Source organism: Calliphora vicina, chromosome 4 (genome assembly GCF_958450345.1).
Source record: "Calliphora vicina chromosome 4, idCalVici1.1, whole genome shotgun sequence".
Lineage (NCBI taxonomy): Eukaryota > Metazoa > Arthropoda > Insecta > Diptera > Calliphoridae > Calliphora > Calliphora vicina.
The window spans coordinates 74,575,120-74,590,490 of NC_088783.1; the positions used below are offsets into that span (position 1 = coordinate 74,575,120).

Genomic DNA, 15,371 nt, shown 5'->3' on the forward strand with positions numbered 1-15,371 from the left:
AAGCGGGTCTATATGGGAGCTACGACTAATTATAGACTGATCGTAACAAAATGTGGTGACATGAATTTCGTATATATGAAACTTATTTGGAGCGAAATACAATTTTGTAATACAATTTTGAAAGTGTGTTGAATATCTTTGTCTTTTATAAGGTATTCAAAGTGTAGAACTAATATTTTTTTTCCGCTGGGTTTTATTTACCAAGTTTAGTTATAGCTGCCAATATTAGTGCACTTTTCCTAAATTGGCACATTTTTCAGGAGCCAAGAGAAGCATCGAAATCCAATATATGTTAATTAGAGTGGGTCAATTTTTTTCTCGGCAAAGCGGTTACCAAAATCGTAATCTACGATGAATTCTAAGAAGTTTTACCGAAGAAACCATGGGTCTAAAATCGAAATGGAGCTTCCCATTTTTAACTCGAAAATTTTCTTTTCGTATTTTATATTTTTGTTTAAATATGATAACATTTTATTGAGCCTTTTAAGAAACTTGACTATGTTTAAGCTTTTTCAAAAGGAAAGAAAGGCAAAAAAGATGAATCTTTGCAAATGGAGAAGACTAACAATAAACTTCACCCGAGGATGGTTACAAAGTCTCATATTGTGGTTGTGCGAGAACCTAAAACCGATCTTTTGGGACACAGTGGGGGAAATGATAAATAAAAAAGGTGCAAATAAATTTGTAAGTTCCAAACCGATAATTGGATTTTAATAAAATTTCTCAGGCCTATGGAGGAGTTGTTTCTGAGCTTAAGTTTTATATTCGGACTTTCAACACTAAGGTCGGGCGGAGCCTCAAGGCCCCAAATTGGGGTGTATCGGGTATATTAAAAATTAAAAATGATGTCAAATTTTTGTTCTCTATCCGATTTGAAAGATTTGTACATGTGTAGAATCTACAAGAAGAAAGCTACAAAACATATTACTATAATTATTTTTTTAAACATATGTTTTTTAATTTACAACAAATTTGTTAGTATTATATTCAAAATCGATACCAAGTCAAAAGTTAGTGCACTGAAATTAAAACAATTTGAAAAAGTATTTTTTTCCCAATTTTTTTTTTTTCGAAAAAAGAAAATAAAAACAAATTTTTGGCTCCATACAAATTGATCCACTCTAATGTACATACCATTCAAAATTAAAGTCAAAAATAAATGTTTGATTTAGAACGAAACATGTTTTTTTTGTTCATTTATTTATTTATCATTGCATAATATATTTTATTCAATATGCATAAATTTATATGTATTTGTATGTTAATTTATGTAAATGTGTTTGTGTAAATTATGACTATGTTATTGTTGAAGTGTTGGTGAATTTAGTGAATGAATCAGATTTAAATTAAATTACTTTTATATGCGCTTGTCACAGTGTGTAAATGTGATCGTATGTGGGTGTGTATTGAGTGTTTCTTATTTAGCTTTATTTGAACTTTCAATATTTGCAAAATTTAATATGGTTAATCGTCATCTAAAAACCAAATGTTTAAACATGACCAATTTGGATACATTTTCAAGTTTAGCAATATATTGATCTCTCCACGGTGGCGGGGTAATCTCTCCACTGTTATGGCTTATCGCTATTGACTCGATTACCATTGATCTGGACAGAAAAGGGATAAAAGTTGTCGCTTATACCGTCGATGTTGTGATGCTTGTATCAGGATTGTTTCCGAATGTGATTAGTGATATTATGTTCACTTCTTTAGGGTTGATCGACAACTAGGCAACGGAAAGAAGTCTTGGGGTAAATCCAAGCAAAACAGAACATGATCCTTTGGCTGGATTTGCCACTGTTTATATATGGCTGAGTTACTGGTGGTGTTAGTTGGCTCTTGACTGTTGTTAATCAAAGAAAAGTGGATTTTATTTTACTTCTTCCTTTAGCTTATTACATATTTTATTATTTTTATGCCAGCGCACCGACATTGCTGCTTATGTCACGGCATTACATAGTTCACAACAGCTGCAACGTAAATCCAATACAATTGTATCAATTCTCTTATAGTTATGGTGTAATAACAGCTGCAGCATTATTATGTTGCACAGCTGCCGGTATTTCACCTGCAAAAAGAAGACAGAAAAAACAAACATGAAATGTGGTAAAAAAAATTTTCAAGTATATATGTATGTATTTGTAAAACTTTATAGAACATGAGAACAAGTTTGAGGTGGTAAAGAAAAAAATGCAAAAATTACTAATAGCTATAGATTGAATTGTCAAAAACTTTTGGATTAAAATCAAGGTTTACTACCGTTACTGCTTAGGTACCGTTAATCCAAAAATGCCTATTCAGCTCAACTATCGTTGACACCAAATTTATTGAAATCCATAAAATTTTAAGTATTAAATACCAACTTTGTCAACTTATTTTTAATTTTTGTTAATTTTATTAATAATTTAATTCAGGATGAAACAACCATTATTATTAAAATACCTTTCCGAAATAACAGCAATAAATAAACCGAAATAAGCCAAAATACCGTTATCGCTAAGAGAACTTTACCGAAATAATAAAAGTTAGCGTTACCGTTAATTATTTGCCGTTTTGAATCGGTAGCCAATTTTAATTTAAAATATATTAAACACCTTGTTCGGACTTACCACAATAAATACTTTGATCCCGCACTGTGGTTCCAAATCAAAATCTAGGTGGACAAAATTATGAAAATTGGTATCCTCAGAATTTGGAAAAACGAAGTTTTTTCTGAAGCTGACAATCTGCTCTACTCCAATACAAATGGGTTTTTCAATTCGACATTTCGTATCCTCGACAGAAGCGGCAAAAGTTCAACAAATTTTGCATCATATTTTCGTTAATTATTTTTAATATTTTACTGCTTTACTAAATTACATATATCTCAATTGTTTTAGCCTATAGGAATTCATACTTCAAAACATAGATAAACATTGATATAGGCTTTTATTAAGTGTATATCTTATATTTATGGGACTCTTCATTTTCCTGTTGTAGTCCTTTAAACTTGGGTCTCAAATATACATATATATTTTTTTTTTCTAAGAATGTTATATAGTTTGCCAAAAAAAAGACCGTCGAAGCCCGCCCAATGACTATATACATTATTTAAAGAAACTTCTGGGGAATGTCTTTGTAAAAAAATTGTAGCCGCCAGCATCCGCCGAAATACTTTTTTTTTAATTTTACGGAATTTAATTTTTAGAAATATTTCTATATTTATTAATGATTTGTATATATCTAGACCCTACTGTAACTTGAAATATAGTAAATACAGATCTTTTTAAAAATCTAGTTTCAGAAACACATGAAAACGTATTTTTTTTAATTTTTTATTAATGATTTTTATATGTATATCTATACCCTACTGTAACTTGAAAAAAGTTTATATTGATCTTTTAAACATTTTTTTTGGAATCGGAGATACAAATTCTATATAAAAAGAGCGCCAAATAATTTTGTCCACCTAGATTTTGATTTGGAACCACAGTGTCCCGGTAACATTTAATTAAATACATGAATCTCGCAAGGTAAAATTTACTACTGATATTTTCTAGTAATAGAAAATATAAAACAACAAAATCAGGTGAACCAGATATATGTTTTGTATAAAATGCAGAACATTCGGTGTTAGTATTATATTGGTGGTTGATAAATGGGATTCGACACAGACGAATATAATACGGTTTTATGTATATACATCTCTACTTTATTAAAATTAAATTTAATTATTCGACTAATTTGATTAATTTCACATATGTAATCGAAATATTGGAATAAATTAAAATCTATTATTCAAATTCTTCATTTTATACGGGATTTACAATAGATGGCGCATCTTTTGAATGCGGTTTTAATTTTTAATCACTTGTAGAGTAACTTCGGGTATTGTGGACTATGCGTCTAATGTGGACCAGTGTCTTTTTTCAGAAACTATTGAAGGTATGATAAAACTGATTTGTCGTACATTTTACAATTTGTTTGAAACGACAATTGCACATTTGCTTTCATGAGTTATTGATATGTTGACTTTTTATTCTTGTATTGAAATTAATGCGCCTGCTCAACATTTTTTTCGGCTCAAGTAAGAAACAAAATTTGGTACAGTTACTTGGTAGAATTTAATGTTTGGTTGTTTTATATAGTTAAAGTGGACACGTAGTTTTGGATATATTTGGTAAGAATTTAAGCACATTTAGATTATTAGGTAAAAATAACTTTTTACCACTGTAACCCAAGTTCGTGTAATGTGGACCACTTAAATTACTTGATTATGTACTACTGGTCCATATTACCCGACAATAACTATGTACTTTGTAAGCAATCTGTCTAAGCCAAGAACGCGACTTTTTAGTTTGTATTAATAAAAATATATTGAAATTAAATTTTTTAATCATTCATGATTAGCTGGTTCATGAATTTTATGTATTAAATACTAGTCCACATTACCCTCATATAGTGGTCCATATTACCGTCCAATTTTTTTAATGCTGATTTTTGGGTTCCTTACAATATTTTCACATAAATTTTTTATCCTTTAACGGAAAAAATATTCAACTGCAAAAACCATTAGAGAATACATTAGCTAATTTATTGCTTCACAACTCTTTTAATATCCATATATATTGTGGCCAAAATTTAGAAAAAACAAAACGGTAGTCCACATTACCCGAAGTTACTCTATGTATTTCTGTAATTTGTTCTCACTTAGTTATTAAACATTATGTAACCAGAAATAACAATTTGCAAATCAATCAACTTAATGCATGTCAGCATCTCTTATATTCATGAATCATCTCTACATATTGTTCTCGTGTCTACATTTAATACAAACGTGTCATCTTATTTAAAGTTTTTGTGTGTGTGTATTCATTTGATTCATTTTTGTAAATACTATTTCTATTTCTAATACAAACTCGTATTTCACTTTTTGTGTCAATGTGTGAATGTGTTCAAATGCGGTTGCATGTATCTATCTATGTATTAGTGTATTAGTGTGTTGACAATTTTTCGGAGGATTAAGCCATTTTAAATTTTAAACTTAATTTGCCATTTTGACAGGTGTATTGATGGTGTAGTTTCTCTATCTCATACATCTTAACAATATTACTCTTTACTATATATGTATGTATGTATTCCGAAATGTGAATGTATAAAGGTGCGTAAGTATAAAGTATTTGTGTATGTGTTCAGTTCACTGTACATACATATATTCAGTAATTGTAGCCGCAGTAAAGTGCGGGTTAGGTAATGTTATTGCGATTGTGAGAACGTGAGTATATTTGTACTTACCTAATGACACCGCGATTGGTGTCATAGTTTAGTTACGCGCTTACTAAACTATGACACCAAGTTACATACGTATATACGATGGTGGTTGAGGACTTTTCAATATGACACATTGTAGTTCAATGGTACTGCCAGCCCTATAATATTTCTCCGGTATAGTTGAACCATATTCATCAAGTATTTCCACATGAGGAACTGAACTGTAAATACAAGTAACACAGCCATATATAAGAAATTAGTTTAAACATGGTGAAGTTGAATGTTTATCTATGTGTGAGCATTTGTGTGGACTTGTAAATAATGAGCATAATTGTATGCCAGTGTAAATGTGCGGTTGAATTTATTTTGAAAAAATAATAAATTTTATTTTCAAAGAAAAAAAATTTTAAATCAAAAAACATGAATGAAAATGTGAATAAAAAGATTTCATATAATGAAATTTAAACCGTTGTTCTTTTTCAAAAATAATTTAAATTTAAGGGCCGTTTTTTAGTTAATATGCAAAAATAAAATTTGTTTATTTTTTATTCGAAAAATTTAATTTTGACAAAACCCATGCTCTTGTCAACAAGAAATATTGTGTTTGTTGTGTTTGTTGTCGAAACGCTCTCACGTTACTTATTACATCATGATATTTTCTATTGAATTTTGAGTTTTGAATTTGATTATTTTGACAATTGAATATACAATTTTCGTTATTGGTTGAATTTCAAATACAAAAATTATTGAATAGATAATTTTCGTAATTGTAACACAAAAAAGTACAAAAATATGTTTTCAATTACGAAAATTATCTATTCAATAATTTTTGTATTTGAAATTCAACCAATAACGAAAATTGTATATTCAATTGTCAAAATAATCAAATTCAAAACTCAAAATTCAATAGAAAATATCAAGAAATTTTGTTTTTGAGCAAATGAATACTTGATTTAATTATGAAATAATTGAAACCAGTTCAATATGTGACAAATATTTGAATTGAAACGGTTTAAGAAATAGATTTTTCTGTGTATATAAGTCCTTAAATGAAGGCTGTTGATTTACTTGAAAGTGTATATCTATGTATATTTCCTTTTTTGGAGTCTTATATCTTGAGGTGTATTTGAATATATCATCTGATTTCATTTCTTTAAATTGGATTGTATGATATGGGCTGTGGAACGGTTTGTTTTTTGTGCGTTTATTTACAAAGTTTTTGTATTAAGAGTTGTTATTTAACAAAGATGCCCTGTTTAAGAAGTTGTGCTAAAAACGTTTGAGATATTAAAGGTCAAAAGTCAAAATATTATTGAAGTAGTGGCTAATAACACCACTGTATAAATATCTTTGTTTGAAAGGGCTGCTGAATTAAAATCTGGATAAATGTTTAAAATTGTGCGTTTGTTTGATATTTTATTTAATTATTGTCTTATTGAACAACTAATATGAACTTTTAGACCAACAATTGATACACAATAAAATATGATTAATTTTGTTAATTCTGGAGATAAGGAATCCGAAAAATATTTAAAACTAGTTGATCGGCTTCGCCCGGTAGCATTTACTAATTTTATTTTTTCAAGTTTCTCCAACCCACGCACACCAGCCTGTTCTTATTTATTTGCAAATAAAATATCTACATTTGTACTGCATACTTTAGGGAGCTTATTTATTACAGTTGACTGGACTCACAAAAAAAGAAATTCCTTTACCTGGAATTTTTGATTTTTTTTCTTTACAAACCATCTCCTGAGAATGTCGAATCGAATAAAAAAAATCAGCCAAATCGCTCCAGCCGTTCTCACGTGATAACATTACATACATGGACCATTTAATTTTTATATATATAGATATTTTTCAATTGCAAAGAATTATACATTTTTTATAACATCTTATATATAAATAGGCCACACGTTTCTTTTTTGTGGTACACTTTTAAGTGTGTCCACCAATATTGATGAAATATATATGGTTTAAAAGGTTTTTTTCTCTAGATGTGCACAATATAAAAAAATATTTAATGATATCTTTTCTTAAAAGTGGTCAAATTTCGACCACCAGGCGATCCTGGTTTTGATAAATATATAAATGGGAAAATCTGAAGAATATTAATTTTATTATAAGAAAATAATTACTAAATTTCAGCATCAGTTAATCTCGTGGAAGCACTATAATTTTCGGCAGAATGGCAGAAAGAAATAAAGGCAACAATTTCATTGTACAATCTGAAATTATCTAAATAAACAAATCTGTAATAGTTATTGCCTTGGAAAAAATTCCTTTAACTGTACAATCATGTTAAATATACTTGAATATGTATCTAAATGTCTTTGTCTGTCTATGAGCATAAACGTAGACTATAAAAGTATGTACTAAAAATAATTTGAAATGAATGCCTTTTTTCTTGAAAATCGCAAAATTTAAATCGCAGGTACGGAAAAACTGTAAGAGGTATTTACATAATTTTTTCATATTTTTATTCCCTATTTTGATCTCAATAAATCCCAATGTGATGATCAAAAAAGTCTGAAATTTGTTTAACAAAATTTTTAAAAATTTGAAAATGAAGATTTGAAACAGCCGTTAAAAAAAATATTTTTTTTTGGCCATACCTTCGAATAGGTTAACGGTATCCTACGAAGACAAAAACTCATACACAAGTAAATACGGATATATTTTTTAGCTTTTATTTTAATTTTTCTCGAAATATCTTAATTTTTTTCCTAAATTTTTTGTTCAAGTGGCCTGAAACACGTTAATGGTCTGGCGAATTTGTAATAACTTTAACATTTTTTAACCAAATTTTGTCATTTATATCTCATTACAACGATAATTACGTACACATTTCGATTCTTTTGCATTCAATTGCAAAAGTATTTATTTAATAGCAACATTTTTAAAATATCTGAAAAATTTGCATTTTTTCCGAATTTTGGCGATAATACAGTTTTTGGGTAATTTTGACCCAAAGGAGATGCAGGGTTAACTTCCAAAAAATTTTTTTTAATGTAATATTCATTAATATAAATAAATCTATACATTTCTAGAAAACAATGCAAATTTAACGAGTTTCACCTATTTTTTCCATATAAATAGTAAAATTTTGCATAAATCTGAACTTTGACCTCGATGCGCGTCCAGAAATCGTTGACCGATTTGGCTCAAATTTTCAGTTCTTAACTTTTAGGCCTAGTGTCACAATATTCCACCCGGCACTCTTCAAAATTTTAACAAAAAATTTTTTCCATACAACTGATTGTCACTCTAATGTACATATCTCAGCAGTATCGACATGTAACATTAACGTCATCATCATCGGCAGTGTGGAGTAAAAATAGTGAAACATACGGATACATAAACACATACAACACTTGAACACATAAAAACCATAAACAATTGTACAAAGGAATAGGAAAATGTGTAAAGATATTTTGATTTTGGGCAGAGAAGGTTGAAAATAAATGTTATTAGTTTGAATTTAAATGGCCAAAGGGTATATTTTCAAAGGAATATTTAAAAATATATGTATGTACGAGTATTTGTACTATTTTCTATATTTTTATACCCTACATCACCATAGTGGGGAGGGTATTATGCGTTTGTGCAGATGTTTGTAACGCCCAAAAATATTAGTCTAACGCCCACATTAAAGTATACCGATCGACTTAGAATCACTTTCTGAGTCAATTAAACGATGTCCGTCCGTCCGTCCATCTGGCTGGCTGGCTGTCCATGTAAACCATGTGCGCAGAGTACAAGTCGCAATTTTGAAGATATTTCGATAAAATTTGGTACATATTATTTTGTCGGCCCAAGAACCAAGCCTGTTGAAATCGGTCCATTATTTCATATCCTTCCGAAATTGGACTTTATCGGTCATAAATGTTTAATTTATAAATGTATCTCCAAATAAGTTTTATTATTTAGTAACAACCTAATTTTGTTACGATCGGTCCATAATTAGTTATAGCTCCCATATAGACCCGCTTCCAAAAATCACTTTAACGTGCATAAATTGCTTAAAAATTTTGGTATACTCACAAAATTCAACATAGTAAACTTTCATATAGACGTAAATCACACGACCTAATTTCATGGTGATCGGTCCATAATTGGTCATAGCCCCCATATAAGGCCCACTTCCGAAAATCATTCGCGAAAATAAATTATTGAAATTTTAAAAGAAAAATGTGTTTGCTCTTTTACTTAGTGTAGGGTATTATATGGTCGGGCTTGACCGACGATACTTTCTTACTTGTTTTTTAATGTATTCGTTCAAAACAAATTTTGGCAAAGAAAGGAAATGAAAATAGTTGTAGGAGTTTTATAGTTAGAGATGAAAATAAAAAAAAAAATAAGGCAAATTTAATTTCGTAAGCTTATCTTTGTTAATGTTCAATTGATAGGGTGTAAAGCTAATATGCAGCATGAAATGCTTTGAATTTTGTGTTGGTGTATTTGAATTTGGAACATTGTGGTTATGATTTGTGGTAAATATAATGTTTGTGAAATGTACATAGGAACTTGCTTATCCCCTAACAATAAATTGCAATGATTTTATCCAAATAATATATATAACTGGGACAAAAAAATCTTACTAATATTTCAGCTGTTTCTCTAGATATAACTTGAATTGTACTTAAATTATCAAATTTATGTTAAAGAGTTCTAAAGCATTTTCTATTTCTTCTACATTCTTTTTTGATGAACATTGGCTCTTGAATGTCAGTTGTATTTGTAGAGAAATTTTTCAAGAACATTCATACTTTTCACAGATTGATGGATTCATTAACAAGCAAAAGTGTGGGTTGTGGCCTACGGAAAATTCTAGAGCAAATCATCAATTAGAAACATACTCGCTTAATTGTATTGTTTGGAAATTGTATGGTTTACATTTCACTGACAATAAAGACAGTCTTGCTGCACACATTACTCTGAATTTCGAATGGTCAAGTGCAGCTTAGTGCAGCCAGTTGATAAATTAAAGGTAATAAATCTGTTAAATTGAAAGTCATTACAGAAATAACTTTAAACATATAGTTGAACAGGGTTGAAAAACCTTTCAGACCTTTTTTATTTCACAAAAAAAGTAAACCAAATATGGCTAAATAACCCAAATATTTTCACATCACTAAAACTGACTTATTCTGGCAAATAATTTATAAATTAACGAATTTTAATAAATTATGTTTACTCTATTGCTATGGCGGGTTAATAGGTCCGTAAATTTTTAATGTCTCGCCTCTTAACTTCTCCTATCAACAGGCATTAGTCAGTAGATTCTGTTAGAATTTGATGCGTCATTTAGTTTCTGTTTGACTATAAAATGGAATTTCGTCTGCTCATTAGGCAATATTTTTGCCAAGACTAAGCTTGATAAATACTGTAGAAACTCTACACTATCAATGTGATTGGTAAAAAAGTGGATTATTGAATTTTGTTGTGGCCGTACAAACGCGGAAGAGGCCGAACGTTCTTTACGCCCAGTTGAGATCTCTGCACCCGAAACAATTTGAAAAATTCATGATATGGTGTTGACTAATCGGAAATTGAAAGTGCGAGTGATTATGGAAGCCATAGGTATTTCACAATGCTTCAATTTTGAATGAACACTTCGGTATGAAATAGTTTTTCGCAAGATGATATGGTGTTGACGGATCGGAAATTTAAAGTACGAGTGATTATGGAAGCCATAGGTATTTTACATGGCTTAAATTTTGAATGAACACTTCGGTATGAAATAGTTTGGAGTGTTTGGCGTTGTTCAACAGCAATATGGGTGAATTTTGGGGCCGTTTCCTAACCGTGAACGAAACATGGATCCAACACAATACAAACAGACCATGCAGCTGTCAAACCAGTAGGTTTTTTGGGGTGAATCAGCGAAAAGGATGACCAAGTTGGGTTCGTCAACCAATAAGGTCATGGCGACCTTTTTTTGAGATGCACGTGGTATAATTCACATTGACTTCAAAGGGGTAAAACAATCAATGGCGAATATTGGGAATTTTAAGAAAACAAAAATCCATGAGTTAGGGTACGAACTACTGCTTCATCCTTCCTATTCCCCGGATAACCCCGACTTTTTCTTCTATTTCAAACCTGACCCAGCCAAAAATGGTGCTTCCTCGGAAGCAGGTTTGTAAGGCAGAGAGCACTAGTATACTGCTACCAGTTCGCATGAAAGATTACATGATTTTTATATGGGATTCCTCGCGTAGAGGCTCTGTATAAGGAATCCAAAATAAGCATATTTCACAGCTTTAAAATTATCAGGTTAATTTTAAAGCGAATTAAATGTGTGCAAACAATTGTGCACATAGATTTTAGAGCTGCTGAGAAGCAATAAAATCATACAGACCCTAACAAGAAGCGCTGATTTTTTCTAAGTTCTTCACCACCTATACGAATAAATAAATTGACAAGAAAAACTTGTCTATTGCAAGTATTATAATATTTTTACATAGTTTTATCTATGAAGTTAAATGATAAAACTACACGAGAACTATAGCAAGTAATAACAATATATAAAATGTATTTATTTTCAGAAATTATAAAAAAAATATTTTTTGGTTTATTTGTTCAAAGTTTTTTCCATAATTTTCAGAGGTGACAACATGATCACGTACATATTCTTAATCTAGAAGAAACTTTCTTTTCAACAATACTAAACACATATGGCAAAACCTGATGCAGCGGTTGATTAATCGTGAATTTTGTTCATGTTTTTTCCTATATACATTGTGTAATTAAATAATAAGTATACGTACACGTGTATCACATACATTATATGTATTTCATCCCTAAAGTATGCAATTTTGTATAGCTACATGGTTGATAGAACTTAATGCGTATGAGGAATATTTAAGTCAAGTAAAATGTATATGAAAATATAATGTATACGCAATAATTAAATTTTGTCATATAAAAATTTTAAAAAATCTCTTCACAAATTTTTTAATGAAGTTTGCTGTAACAAAAATACGACTTGTAATATTTTTATTATAAGTATAAAATATTTTATGCAATTAAAGCTGTTTCTGTCTTTAATTCAAATAAATGTAAATAATTTTTACAGTACATCAAAAAAGTAAAGTAAAATCTAAGCATCCCTATGTTATGTTTATAGTTAAATTACAAACATCATCATTCATTTTTGGTAAGGGCTACCATGGCTAGCTTACTTTGGTTATACATTCTTTTGTCCACATGTCAAGTCAAACATCTTCAACACTTCATTATAGTCTCCATCAGCCAGTCACTCAGCAAATGCTTGAACATGATGATACATCAAAAAATTTGTGTCAGATTTTCCATAGGAATTTCCCAAAAATTAATTTATAATTTGATGGGGAAACAGAAAAAAAATAAACGTAATGCAAGCAGGGTGGGTGCCTGCGTTACTAGCACTGATTTCATGTATCCGATCGCATAATATACTATTTAAACAGTAGTTCATGCACTGAACCACTACATGTCAAAAATGAAGGAAAGGCAGAAGAAGAAATTAGGAGGGCAAACTGAGAAGTTCTTTAATTTTAAAATTAATGGGAAGACAATGCAGAAATAAGAATCACAAAAATTTCCAAAACAAAATATTTTAATTTGTTGCATAAATTATATTCCAAATATTATTTCAATAAATTTCAGAAAAACTAAGGCCCTAATTTTGTAAATCACGGCACAAAGTGATATTTATATGGAAAGCAAAAACAAAATTTCATAAATTTTAAAAATTTGTTTTTGTTTTATATACAAATTCTTAACAGAACAAACGCACCAAAATTCAAGCGTTCAATTCAAGTGCCTTTCATAATTTGAAAATTTTGTATATAAAACAAAAACAAATTTTTAAAATTTTTGAAATTTTGTTTTTGTTTTCCATATAAATATCACTTTGGTGACGTGATTTACAAAATTAGGGCCTAAGTTAAAAAAAATAAATTCCCAATAAATTTTGTAGAATCCCCAAATTTTAAATCCACAAAATTATACAAAAAAACGTAATTCTAAAAAAATTTTAACTTTTTACTAACAAACCTGCAGAACGAAACGGTAACAAATAATTTTACATTATTTTGACTAAACTGCGTAAACAAATGAACATAACATATGTGTTACTTATTGCTTTGCAATGAGTTTTCAGTCTTCCCTTGTAGCTATGTGAAAGCACTTGTCATTTAGGTCCATCAGTAAAATACACGTACCGTATAATCTTGAAGTGAAATCACAACAGTGGACTGTTTTTATTTCCGTTTTAACTTGAAATATTTAGAAAGGAGTACGAGAACGTTGAGAATGTGACGATGATGAACAGAATGAAAAGTAGGTGTGATACGTTGGCAACATATCAACATGATTGATTGTGGACAATAATACGACCACATGTATACAAACACACTAATACCTACGTACATGTATATGTATGCAGGAATGAAAGATTAAGTGCGGCTACAATCAATATTTTGGTTTGATATACTAGCAGTATATTGATTATTGGATTTTTGCTCAACACTGAATTTCAACATATGGTTTCTAGATGACGGACACAAATTTTCGAATCGATAATCTAAAAAGTGACACCCTAATGTACATGTATGTATGAGTGTATGTTATCCAAAGGAAACTTACCAATTACAGTTAAGTAGACTAACAACACTAAAGGCGGATGTGATGAATCTTTACACTCATAAATACACTTGTCACGTTCCTTGGCATATTGGATTAAAAGTTTTCAATCGTTTGGTTCTTCAAACTCTAACGAGTATCTGAGATCACCGCTATATGTATGACGACCAAATGTAATAAGTGCCAGTTCGTCGCCTCTTCGACGCATCCATGATACCTTTTATTGTTTCATTTATTGTAGTTGTTGTTGTTATAGTTGTATTTTTTGTTTTCGTTCGTTGAAGCAAGAGTGCGGAAAAGAAAGAGAGAAAAAAACAAATCAGCATAAGAATAATAAATAAATGAACGAATGAATAAATTGAACAAAACTGAGTACTTAATATTAAATATTTCTCGGTAAGTACGTGCTTGTGCCGGCAACTTGACTAAATCCAGCTGCAGCAATAGCAGCAGCCCAACCGAAAACTGAGAAAGCAAAACCGGAGCAGAGCATGTGGTAAAATTGTGGTTGCGTTTTGTACATTTAAATGTCAAAACAGCAACATGAAGCGTCGCAGCAGACCTCACAGTAAGTGTTTGATTCTTGTTATTTTATTTAAATATGTTTATACATATTTATTTTTTTGATGTGTTTCCATAATAATTTATCTTATTTTAAAAATGCAGAGGGGTGTTTAATATTTTTACAGAGACTGTTTTAAAAGTTTCAGGCTTGTTAATAAAAACTAACCAAATTCTCTTAGAGCTGGATTTTTATTTTCGACCAAAAGTTAAATTTAATTTAAGTAAACAGTATAAGACTATATTAAAAAATGTTGGATAATTTGACAAAAAGTTTTTAGTCCAATTTTTCGAACTTTTCATAACCTTCACCACCAAAAGTGGTGAAAGAGAGTTTACGTAAGTTTGGTATTCCGTGTGTAGCATTGAGAAATATTCATCTGAGACCCAACGAAGTATACATTTTATTGATCCTTATTAAATTCTAACCCCCAGTAACACGAAGTCTGATTATGTTTTAACTAATAGTTATACTGACAGTTTTCATATAGAAATAATTTTAACCGTTAGTATAACTATTAGTTAAGGCATAACCAGACTTGGTGTTAATGGGGGTTAGTCGATTAAGCTATGCCCTTCTGTCCGTCTGTGTAGAATATGTCATAAGGCTCAGGTTGAAATAATATCGTAACTGGGGTGAAACGGAATGTTTTGAAAATAAAAATTGTTCATGACAGCAAATATTTTCTACATTTGAGGTGGCACCCAGTTAAAGTCGGTTCAATTTAAAACATACTTTAATTTTGACTATAGTTGGGAAATAATATAAAGCAGGTTTTTAATTTAAAGTTGTTTTTAAAAAGAACCGACTTTAATGTTTGACTATGATTATGGGCCAATAATTTTAAAGTAAATTTTTTAAGTTCAGGATTTAATATAAACAAAAAGTTTGGAAAGCATCTAAGATAATGGTAATCAAAAGCAACATA

General features: G+C 29.9%; 1 pseudogene; it reads right to left on the reverse strand.

The window, feature by feature from the left end:
- Nucleotides 1-1,701: 1,701 nt before the first annotated feature.
- The window catches only part of LOC135958504 (uncharacterized), a 222,970-nt pseudogene continuing 209,300 nt past the window's right edge, over nucleotides 1,702-15,371 (reverse strand).